Genomic DNA, 13,007 nt, shown 5'->3' on the forward strand with positions numbered 1-13,007 from the left:
TTCCTGGGAACTTCGTGTCCTCAAGAGCGGAAATGGCCACTGTGCGACGTCGGACCCACCCTGGTCAGCCTGCCTCACTTCCCGTTCTGGGATTAAGAAAAACAACAGCCTCTTGCATTTAAACACCTCTTGGCAGTATACATGGGATGTTCACATATTTGTTCTTACAAAAAATGTTTACCCACTAGCCTCACAATTCAGGTGGGAATCATTACCCCCATTTTACAGATGAGGTAACTGAGGCTCAAGAGGTGACTTACCCAGGACCACAGAGCCAGCAAATGTTCAGAGTTCATTCAAGAACTCAGGTTTCTGGACTCCTAGCTTTCCCTCCACCCTACTCCTACCCTTTTGTTCCTGTTGACATCAAGAGAGAGAGTTGTGTGATAGAAAACAGAGGCTCTGCGCCATTCAAGCTGGGCTTGAAGCCCGGGTCCGCTGGTTAACTTTCCTGCCTTTGGACTAGTTATTTCCCCTCTCTGGGCTTCGGTTTCCTTATCTATCTGTCAAAGGGGGATAATAATAGTAACTGCCCACCAGGGTTGAAGTGAGAATGAAATGAGCTAATCACACATAGAGCACTTGGCACTCAGACAGCAGAAAGCACTCACTGACAGCTGCTGTTTTATCCCAGGTCCTGGAGGTGAGACTGTCTGTCCTGCAGCTCTTTATACGTAATCAGGTATTGCTACTGAGCCTCTGTTTCTCCAAGTTCCTTGCCCTGGCTCAGCAGGCTGGTGGGAGAATCAGATGAGATGGTGGTTGGCAAAGGGCATCAAGTGTGTGAGATTGATCTCCACTAAGATAGAGTGACCACAAAAGCCCTTGTTTGTCTGAAGGAAGGCTGCTCTTTAAATTTTCCATTTCTCCTCTGGATGGAATAGAACTAAGAAAACCCTGAATCATCCTCAGCTATGTGAATCCAGCCTTCTGGGTCCTCAGTTATGGACTTGATCCAGCAGCTCAAGTGGTGTCACCACAGTGATGGTTTAAAATTAGCCCACAAAATTTCTGACACTTCCTTCAAAAGGAAGGCTAGTTTTCCTCCCCTTGAGTGTAGGTTGGATTCAGTGAGCCACTTTTAATGAATAGAGACAAAGTGGAAATGGCGCCGTGCAACTTCAGAGTCTAGCTCATGAAAGGCATGGTGGCTTCCTTCCTTCTCTCTGCCTCGGAGCACTCCTTCTGGGGAAGCCAGCTGTCAAGGAAAAGCCTCACTGGCGAGAACCGGGGGCCTTCCGCCAACAGCTGGGTGAAGGAGCCATCTTGGAAGCGAGTCCTCAAGCCCCGGTCAGGCCTTTAGCTGACCAACATCTTAACATGAAGTCTTGGGGCTCTGTCCTCCTCTGTATCCTTATCCCCAAAAGGAATTCCATTTTGGCAATAAGAGCTCCTGCACTTCCAGCTCTCACATCCCTTCAACACACCATCCAGGGGGAGAGGGAGTACCTCATCCAGTACTGCAGAAGTGAGAAGTCGCTTCTCTCTCCCAGAAGCCCTGCTGACTTCTCTTGACAAATCATTGGCTCTGATGTGGGCAGTGTTCGTCTCTGTGCTGTAACCTGAGCCCACCAGAGCACACCCTGGAGCTGAGGGTGCTACCAACCCCACCCAATCACGGGGGATTTCCACAGAGCCAAATATGGCTCTGACGATGGGAGAGATGGGGACCAGATGCTGGGAAGACAGTTAATAGCCATGGCATCAAGGTAAGGGCGGCTGGTGTCTGGCCTGGAAAACGACATTTCCCACAGGCCCCAGAGCATCCTCTAACGTGTGGAAATAACCTGGCTTAGCAGGTCAGGCCTGGGCTGTGGAGTCAGACAGGGTCCAAATCCTGGCCCCATTGCTCACCAGCTCTGTAACCTTTTCTGTGCCTCAGTTCCTTCATCTATAAAATGGGGTTAAAAATGTCCCTATGACTCATAGTAAAGAAAGGCTTAGCAAAAAAGTTGTCATATTCAAAAGAGTCATTGAGTGCCTCTTGCTGCTTGAATTGTCTGTTTCCCTGGCTAGACCAAGAGGTAGGCAAAGAAGAAACTAGGGTCATATCTTTCTTTGTCCTGGTAACCACAGTGATTGGCATCAGTAGGCAGTAAGTGTATGCTGAACTGAACTGAAATTTTTTGTAAAGGGGAGTATGTTTTTTGTGGCTCCGAGGGAGAGAGCTAAGACCAAGACCAGTGGGTGGAAGTTTTAGGAATCAGAATACAATTTGCACTGAAGGAGAGCTTTCATGTAAGAGCAGAGCTAGCCATAGGCATACGAGAGAAAAAGAAACCTTAATTGAAGGCTTACCCTGTACCAGGCATGGGACTAAGCATGTTTCCAGGCCCGGGCTCTTTTAATCCTCACGAGCTGCTGAAGTCAGTGCTATTACGACTCCATTTACAGGTGAGTAAACTGAGGTGCAGGAAGGTGGCATTTTATCATTCTCCAAATGAGTGCCTCTCCTGGGCCAGGCTCTAGGGATTCACCTATGAACAAAGTTGACAAGGGCCCGTGTCGGCTGCTGAGCACGGGGCAAAGCTGGGACCCTAGAACCCAGCTGGCTTTGTCTCCAGAGCCTCAGTGCTCACCACCGCAAGGAGGCGTTCTCTCCAGACCAGGAGCCTCAGGAAGGGGTGTGAGTTAGACCCGGAGGCGAGCTGGCGGCTAGAACTGAGAGAATTCTAGCTTGGGATGGGCCCCTGCGACTGTTCTCCAGGTTCTGGAGCGCTCCAGAGAGCCTCTGAATCAAGGCCTCCAGCAGCTGAGCCAGGGAGAACGATGGGGGTGGAGGGAGAGGGGAAAGGATGGAAGAGAGACTGGGCGCCACCTAGTGGAGAAACCTGAGGACCGGCTGAATCAGGAGAGACAGCGTGAACAGGAAAATTAAGGAGCAAGAAGCGCAATGAGGGACAGAAAGCAGCTGAGGGTGACAGAAGAGTGTCACGGGGGTGAATCGCGAGCCCAAACTCAAAGTTCCAGAACTTTCAGTGCATAATAATATTATATTGTAGAACTCATCTTTCTTTTTCACATTTTGACCTCTTGAAGATCAAGATGTCTTTTCTTGGAGGGCGGGGGCAGGTACTGGGGCTAGGGATTGAACCCCGGAACTCCTATGTGGGAAGCCACATCGGCTCCCCTGAGTTGTTTTTTTTCTTTTGTTTTGCTTGTTTTTTGTTTTTTCCTAGGAGCACTGAAAACCAAACCCGGGACCTCCCATGTGGGAAACAGGCGCTCAACAGTGCTCAACCACTTGGGCCACATTTGCTCCCCCCGGATGTGTCTTACAATCAATGGGGTGACATAATTTAATTGTTGTTGGAGCATCCAAGATTTGGTGAAACATGGTCATAACTCTCATTGACAGAGCACTTATATTGTGCCAGGCATGGTCTAAACTTGTTACATACATTATCCTATCGAACCCATGCCCATTTTACAGAAGAGGAAACTGAGGGTGAGGGAGACAAAGTTACTTGTCCAGGTCTCACCATATTTATGGCTGAGAAGCTGGCTGCAGAACAATTTTGACCATTGCTGCACTATACTTCTCCCCTCTTTTTTGTCCCTAATCACATGGTTTTGGGGCTACCTGACTGTCCACCTACCCCCACCCCTACCCCTTCCCTGCCACACACCATGAGCTCCACTGGGGCAGGGACTGCCTTTTGCCCATCTCACTTAATCCTTTTATCTCTGGAGGCAAGAGTTTTAATAGAGGCATCTAGGGATTGGATGTAGCTTAGTGATTGAGCTCCTGATTCTCATATGTGAGGTGTTAGGCTCAATCCCTGGTACCTCCTATTTAAAAAAAAAAAAAAGTCATCTAAAATTTTGTAAATGACTGGGTAAGAAGTGTACAAAAGGGAGAACTGTAGCTATGTTTTTTTTTTAAGATTAATTATTTATTTCCCTTTCCCCTTCCCCACAGTTGCCTGCTCTCTGTGTCCATTTGCTGTGTGTTCCTCTGTGACCGCTTGTATTCTTGTCAGCAGCACCAGGTACCTGTGTCTCTTTTTGGTGTGTCATCTTGCTGCATCAGCTCTCTGTGTGTGCAGCCCCACACCTGGGCAGGCTGCACTTTTTTTGCACAGGGCAGCTCTCCTTATGGGGTGCACAACTTGTGTGGGGGGCTCCCCTATGCAGGGGATACCCCTGTATGGCAGGACACTCCTTTCACATTAGCACTGCGCATGAGCCAGCTTCACCATGTGGGTCAGGAGGCCCTGGCTTTGAACCTTGGACCTCCCATGTGGTAGGTGGATGCTCTATCCGTTGAGCCAAATCCGCTTTCCTATAGCTATGTTTTGATGTTGGCTTGGGGGTAATTTACTTCATCTATTTTTCAAATCTCCTGGTTATAAAAAATTAAAATGTATCTCACAATTTTTTTGGTATATGTGAATCCTGTATTTTATGTGTGATAGTTCTGTAAATCCACAACATCTCTAAAATAACTAAACAAACAAAAAAGAGAGTCCCACTTTAACATGAATCTGACCACTGAAATCAAAGGTAAAAGAAGGCAGATATAAAAGAGCTCATAAATTATGATTCAATTTTTCTGAAGCTCAACAACAGGCAAAACTAATCAGTGGTGACAAGACAAAATAGTTTTTCCTTCTGGGAAGATAAAGACGGCTTATGAGAGCACATGTTAGAAAAATATTGTGGTAGCATATATACAACATAGTTCCTATTTTAAACACCTTCAAGAGCATGTACACAATTCAGTGGTGTTTACATTTACAATGTTGTGCTGCCATCACCATCTATTACCAGAATTTTTCCAATACCCAAAATGAAATTCTGCACCCATTAAGCCTTTTTGCCTTCCCAACCACACCCAGAGCATTCCAACTAACTCTGCGTTTCTTCTGGACCCCAACAACTGGCAGCAAAAGTTGGATCACAGTGAAGGTTATCAGTGAGTGCTGGGAAGAGGTGAACAAGGTACATTGTCTCCCCCCACCATTAATATTCCCTGCAGTGGGGGGTATACAGGAACCTCTTATATTTTTTAGTGTAACATTTTTTTTGTGGTGTATATATCTTCAAAAAAAATACAATTTACAAAAATGGTGTGGTGGGGAGTGGGGAGTGGGTTATATGGGAACCTCTCATGTTTTTTGTTTTTTTAAATGTTTTTTAATGTAATATTCCTTATGATCTATTAATTAAAAATTTTTTCAAATAAATAAAATATAAAATAAAATAAAATTTCCTGCAAAATTCAATAAAATTTAATCAAGTTTTGCTGAGAGGCTGCCATGAGCAGAAGTCAGGTCTAGGAGCTGGAGAAAAGAGAAGGCAGGGCAGAGAATATTTCTCTGTCCTTAAGGAGCTCCTCTCGGAGTTTTGCTGGACTTTGCAGACTGTGTTGATACTTGGGGATTTTCCAAGCAGGTGGTACATGTCTCTCTGGTGGGTGGGCAGGTGGCCTGAAATCCCTAGCTATAGCAGGCTCAGAGCATCACCTACCAGGCAAGGGTGCTGGACCAGATGGGTAGTTATATTTTCATTTTAATTAATAGCCCCTTTGATCTTTGTTATTTTCTTCCATCATCTTTTCTTCTTCCTTTGAATTTAATTGCTTCTTACCCCATCCTAATTTTTAGAGATCTATATTTACATCATGGATCATCAGCATTTTTTAAAAAATTGTATGCAATTAAGACTGAAAAATTAGGACTAACCCTGGCTCTGGCTATGTTTTAGTTTGCCAGGACTGCTATGACAATTACTGCAGGCTAGTTGGCTTAAACAGTCAGAATTTATTGTCTCACAGTTCTGGAGGCTGGAAGTCTGAAATCAGGGTGTTGGCAGGTCCTGCTTTCTCAGAAGTCTGTAGTTTTCTGATGGTGGCTTGTGTGCCTCTGTCACATGGTGATCTGTTTTCTTTGTTCTCCCAGTGGGGCTTCTACTGTCTTGCCCAAATTTCCTTTGCTTGTAAGGACTCCAGACATAGAGGATTAAGGCCCACCCTGATTCAGCTTGGCCTCATCTTAGTAGAAGCTTTGAAGGTCCCATTCACAAATGAGTTCACACCCACAAGAGCAGGGGTCTTGTAGGGGCATGATTCAATTCCCAACAGGATGTTGGTCTGTGGGGACTCTAAACGTTGGGACATATGCTAAGTTGGAAGGAGGGTATTGAATTATCTGTAAAAACTAAGGAGACAGGACAAGCCCCCGAAGGGGGTCTTTTCCGTATTTCTCTTGGAAGGGCTAGTCTCGACTCCCCAGGTAACTGCTAGTGTGGAGCCTCTTGCTTTTGCTGAATATGCTTGTATTTTGCTGTCTTGAGTTTTGCTCTATGGTCTTGAACCAAACCCGCAGTCCTGTTGGATGTATACCCATGTGGAAGGCCATTTCTTTCGGAAGACTAGAGTTTGGGTACGGGTTCTTACTGAACAAGCTCTTCAGATCTTCTCGTTTTTCAGTGACATAGTTTATTTCTTCTGCCGATGCCGCTGCTGCTTGCCTTTACAGCACCAAGACCTGGCACACGGCACCTCGGCTGAGTGATTGAAAGTCACATCGCTAGCCTCACCCACTGGGGGATACTGGACATGGTGTGCCTCCTGCTGTGATGGGGGAGGAGCATCTTTAGGGAGAGCCTCTGGGTCTGCCATCTTTTACTCTTGGTCCATTCAGGTGTTCAGATCCAGTGACAAGAATTTGTATCCTACAATTTTAATTGATGGTATGCCCAGTAACAAAAGCAGAATGTTAAATGTTATGTTTATATATATAGCTTGATCCCAATTTTTTTTTCAAAGGAGGTATCAGAGACTGAATCCAGGACCTCAAACGTGCAAAGCAGGTGCTCAACCACTGAACTACACCTGTTCTCCAGCATGATTCTGATTTTGTAGCAACTTATGTAGTGATAAATACATGGGAGTGGGTGGTGGGTGGACCGGTTGCACATATTAGGGGAGGAGAAGCTCAGTGTGGGTTGGGCGTAGTCAGGTAGGGCCCTTGACCTGAGACAGATGTCCTTGGCTAAATTTGGATGGTGGAATAGCTAATAACTGTTTTTTCTCTATATTTTAAAGTTTTCCAAATTCTCTAAAAATGAACATGTATTTTATAATTAGAAAAACAATCTTACTACATTTGTGAAAGTATTTGGACATTAGGAGATGAGAAAGGACATTTCCAGGCAGAGAACAGCAAGGGAAAGTAAAGGCATGGAATTGGGAAATCGTTGGTTATGGGCCCTGAACCAGCCCAGGAGCCCACAGCAGAACCTCAGTGAATTCTGGCTGCTTGGTTAGGTCCCACTGGTCTAGGGTGGACTTCTTCCTCCCTCGCTGGAGAGAACAGCATTTCTTCTTTTAGCTTAGGGGCTCCAGGCCAGTCTGAGACTGGTCATTTTGGTGACATGAGCCAAAGCTTTCATGCTTACAGTGCCAGAAGGGGCTCTTTCTGTGCTCTAGGGAGGGTTGCAATGAAAGAACAGATGTTGAACTTAAGAATTCACAAAGGCCATGCTTTTTTTTTTCTTTCCTGCTCTGCTACTTATGAAACCCAGCCCAGACGCAGGTGGTCTACGAATGGTTTAGCAATAGATGCCTCACAAATGTGCAGTGCGTGACGGGCGAGGGAATGGCCCCCTTTCTAGCTTCGCCCCATTTCCTGGGACTAGAGGGTCTCTGCACCAGGCCCTGGTCCTGATATGTGGTGGGGCTTATAAGGGACAGGCTATCCAAGGGCAACTGAGGCTCTGCAATGCTGCTGTATTGTTCTGCTTGGGACAGAGGCTGTTCTTGCACATCATTTTCTACAGGAAGTTTTTCCTTCCACAATAGCTATATCAAAGCTACTTCTACCCCTGCTTTAGAGGCACCTGGCTAATCTCACCCAGTGTTTATTTCCTTTCACTACAACGGCAGTCAGAGTTGGGTGGCTTTAGTAGTACTTTGGCCGAGGCAGAGGAAGTATCTGGAAATTGTTGCTTTACCACTGTATGTGGGACATTGGGGCAGTCAGTGTCCTTCTTTAGACTTTATCTGTAGAGGACAATACCTAGGCTAGATCAGTGGTTTTCACATGATGTTTTTGTTTGTTTTTTAAAGATTTATTTCTCTCCCCTTCCCTCCCCCCCAGTTGTCTCCTGTGTCCATTTGCTGCATGTTCTTCTGTGTCCACTTATATTCTTGTCAGTGGCACCGGAATCTGTCTCTTTTTGTTGTGTCATCTTGCTGCATCAGCTCTGCATGTGTGTGGCACCACTCCTGGGCAGGCTGTACTTTTTTGCATGGGGCAGCTCTACTTACGGGGCGCACTCCTTGTGCGTGGGGCTCCCCTACATGGGGGACACCCCTGCATGGCACGGCACTCCTTGCACATATCAGCACTGTGCATGGACCAACTCACCACATGGGTCAGGAGGCCCAGGGTTTGAATCCTGGACTTCCAATGTGCTAGGTTGATGTTCTATCCGTTGAGCCACGTCTGCTTCCCCTAACTACATATGTACAAACATGGAAGGTTTTGCAAAGAGAAAAAACCTGTATTTTAGATCCTATCAATCCATCTTTCCTTTGAAAATAGATTCCCATGGAAAACCAATTAGGAGAATAGCAATAAATGAGTTGCCCGGAGTCAAAAGGCAATGTTTGGTATGGGCAAAGTTGGATCTTTAAATAAATAAAAGATACCAAAGATAAACTTTTGAAAGGCAAAAAGCACAAGGTTAAGACTTGCTCTCCATTCAATGGAGCTGGTCTTTCAGGATTGTATTGGTTGGGTTCTCAAAATATTAATGCCTTACAATTTTCAACTTTTAAACTTGGATATCTTTGGGTAATAAGTTATATACCCTAAGCCCCACTGCTTTTCTAACAACACACTTACATTTGGGCAGTGTTTCTGTATACACCATCATACGTGATTGTCACAATTACTAGAAGGTAGACAAACATATTGAGAATATTGGAGGGACAGTATTGACTAGTCCTGTACCTACCAGTTACCTTAGTGGTCATACATTTCCAGAGTCTCCAGATCCTTTGAATTAAACAGGAATAAATTTTTGCTTGTCTACAGTCCCCAGCCTCAATCTCCACCATGGTAGGAATGCAACAAAGCACTTTACAAATGTATTATTAGTTCTACTCTAGAGACTCTGAGTGAGGCCAGGCTGGGTACAAACTATTGTCACAATTTCAGAAACATTCTAATGAGGGGATACAAGTCAGTTTTCAATGACAATGAGGCCAATAAGCAAATGAAAAGATGTTCAACATCATTAGCCATCAGGGAAATGCAAATCAAACCATGAGATACAACTTCAAACTGCTCATAGCTATAACAAAAAAGAGATAGTAATAAGAGCTGGCAAGTGTAGCAGCTTGAAGTTCTTTTATGACTCCCAAGAAGAAAAAGATGATGTTTTTGAACTAATCCATTCCCGTGTGTATGAGACTGTTTTGTTGGACTCCATTAGTGAGGCATGACATAGATTGAGTCTAATAGAAATGGAGATACAGCGAGAGAGACACAGGGAAAGGGAGCTGCCATATTACCCTGATCCTGCCATATGAGAGGACCACAGGAAAACAGAAGCCGAGAGGCTTAAGGATATGGACAAATTGGAACCCTTATAAATTGCTGGTGGGAATGTAAAATGGTGAAGTTGCTTTGGAAAAGTTTGGAGGATCCTTAAAAAGTTAAACATAGAGATACGTATGACCCAGCCATTCCACTCTTAGGATATATACCCAAGAGAATTGAAAACTTGTATAAGAATGTTCATAGCAGCATTATTCATAATAGTGGAAACAACCCAAACACCCATCAGCTGAATGGATAAATAAAATGTGATATAGCCATACAAGGAATAGTATTCAGCAATAAAAAGAAATGAAGTTCTGATTCATGCTTCAAGAAGGATGAACCTTGAACATATTATGCAAAGTGAAGAAGCCAGACACAAAAGGCCACATACTGTGTGATTCCATTTATATGAAATATCCAGAATAGGTCAATCCAGAGACAGAATATAGATTAGCAGTTATCTGGAGATTGGGGTAGGGGAATGGGAAGTGACGGCTAATGGGTACAGTTCCTTTTTGGGGTGATGAAAATGTTCTGCAATTAGATAGTATTGATGGTTGCACAACCTCATGGCTTTGCTAAATACCACTGAATTGTACACTTTGAAAGGCTGACTTATGGTATGAGTTATATCTAAAAAAAAAAAGAGAAAACAAAAGCATTGAATAGGGCTGTGGTCTAAAATCCTTTTTTTTTTTTTTTTGGCCATCTAAATTTTTTCATAATTAGTAAAATTGATACATATTAGCTAAGAAAGTCGGGCAACTCTCTGTACCATCATTACTATTTTATAAGTATCAACTAACACATTTAAATTTTCAAGAACTCTGAGGTAGATTCCATCTCATTTCTGTTGTATAGAAGAGGAAATAGAACTTAAAAGGTTTAAGTACCTTGCCCAGGGTCACACAGTAGGTATCGATGGTGGAAATCCTGGTCTACTCTACACTATGTTCTTTCCACTCCAAATTATTTGTATGTTCCTCTCCCCTTAAGAAAAATACTCCTTGAGGACAATTATCATGTCTTTTCCTTTTCTTTACCTCAAATCCTAGTAATGCCTGGTAGTATGTAAGCAATGAAAATCAATTCAATTCATTCATTCATCAAATATTTGAGCTTCCACTATGTATTAGGCACTGGGAAAATAGCCATAGTAAACAAGACCAAGTTCCAAAGAACCAAACATTTATCATTTCAGATGGTGATAATTGCTATACATGAAACCAAAGAGACAGAAGCATGTCTGAAGAGACTCAAATAAACAAACAAGCCTTAAGACATGAAGCAGTGCCTGCCAGAATGAAGGAAGTGTGGACACAAAGGCCCTGAAAGAGAATTTTTAGTGGGTTCAAGCAAGAGGAAGGAGACGGTGTGACTTGAGCAGATTGAGAAGTGGAGTAGAAGGTGCCAAAATAGAGATGGAAGAATCGTATTTAGCTTGTAGGCCACGTTGAGTAATGCAGATTTTACTCTGAAACAGAAAGCTATTCAAGGATTTTAAGTATAGAGCTATGATCTGACTTGGGAAAGGAATGGCCTGTGTTATGTGCTGGGAGGTGGACAATACTGCCACTGCCAGTAGTCGGGTTGATGATGGCTAATGACCCTTCAATTTTGGCCTGAGTAATTGATAGTGACAGGTACCGAAATGCGAGGCTGGGAGAAGAAACAGTATAGCGTTAGGTGTAGTGTTGGTATGAAACATTTCTACTTTGGCCGTATTCAATATGGCATGTCTTTCAGACATCCAAATGGAGTTGGCAAGTAGGTAGCTGGATAGAAGTCTAGCTCAGGGTGAAGTCTGGACTGGAAACAGGTTTGAGACATCAGCATAAAGATGGCATTTAAAGTCAAGGAACTAGGGATTAATGTAGGGAAGGCCACCAAAGGACAAAGACAAGCAAACTCTACCATGTCATGTTTCAAAGGATTCACTAGAGATAAAATGAATAGCCAGTGATGTAGGAGGAAAACCAGTGTTGGATCTAGAAAGTAAAAAATTGTTGCCTCCTAGAAAGAATGTATAGTGTTTCAACAAAGCAGTGAATAGTTGGGCCAAATCCTGCTGAGAGGTCAGTTAAAATGAGGATTGACAACCACTCATTCAATTTGGCAATAGCTTTCTGTTTCAGAGTAAAATCCGAATTACTCAACATGGCCTACAACCCCAAATATGATTCTTCCAATCTACTTTGGCATCATCATCTCCACTTCTCAATCTGCTCAAGGCAGTCTCCTTGCTTTTCCCTGAATCCACTAAAGATACTCTTTCAGGTAACCTTATAGGAACAGTTAAAACAAACAAAACAAAACCCAAACAAAAGGAACAGTTCAGTCAAGTGCAGGATTGAATGAATGAATGATTAGACAGACACATGAACTTGTGCTTCTCCTACTTGACAGAATTGAAAAATCAAGCTAGTCATGAAGATCCTTGAAAACTAGGTTATTGCACACACATTGTCCATATCCTTTAAGTGAAAACTTCCTGCTAAGTTTTCCTGAAATCAGACTGAAGTATTTTCCTCCTTTTTGCTTCAACTGCCAGAATTATCACCAAATTAACAGCCTATGAGTTAGCCAGCTCAGCTTAGATTCCTGGCAACAAAAATTTCCTTTTACTTCTTTCATGGGAAAGTTGGTTTTACTTTACACTGCTATCAATTCAAAATTACCTCAATTTTTTTTTTTTTTTTGTGGATGTATCAGGGATTGAACACAGGACCATGGGAAGCAGGCACTCAACCACTGAGCTACATCTGCTTCCCAATTAAGTTTTTTTTTTTTAAGATTTATTTCTCTCCCCTTCCCCCTTCCCGCCCCAGTTGTCTGTTCTCTGTGTCTATTTGCTGCGTGTTCTTCTTCGACCACTTCTGTTGTCAGCGGCACAGGAATCTGCCTCTTTTCTTGTTGCTTCGTCTTATTGTGTCAGCTGTCTGTGTGTGGCGCCATTCCTGGGCAGGCTGCACTTTCTTTCGCACTGGGCAGCTCTCCTTATGGGGCGCACTCCTTGTGTGTGGGGCTCCCCCACGTGGGGACACCCCTGTGTGGCAGGGCACTCCTTGCACACATCAGCACTGTGCATGGGCCAGCTCCACACGGGTCAAGGAGGCCCGGGGTTTGAACCGCGGACCTCCCATGTGGTAGATGGACGCCCTAACCACTGGGCCAAGTCCGCATCCCGTTTGGTTTTTAGGAGGTACCAGGGATCGAAACTGGGGCCACTTCCCCCCTGCCCCTAAATCTTAAGTGTGAAAATACCTTCATTATGGATAACCAAACATCAGAACACAATGAGGTAGTGTGCCAGACATTCATTCACTTCCTTCAATGTGCCAAGATTCTTCTTCCTCATAGTCTGTTTAGAACTGTTTGCTCTGCCTGAAATATCCTTCTTTTCCTTTGCCTGGTTGAATTGTCCTGCCTGCCATACATCCTTCTGCACCT

Source organism: Dasypus novemcinctus, chromosome 9, assembly GCF_030445035.2.
Source record: "Dasypus novemcinctus isolate mDasNov1 chromosome 9, mDasNov1.1.hap2, whole genome shotgun sequence".
Classification (NCBI taxonomy): domain Eukaryota; kingdom Metazoa; phylum Chordata; class Mammalia; order Cingulata; family Dasypodidae; genus Dasypus; species Dasypus novemcinctus.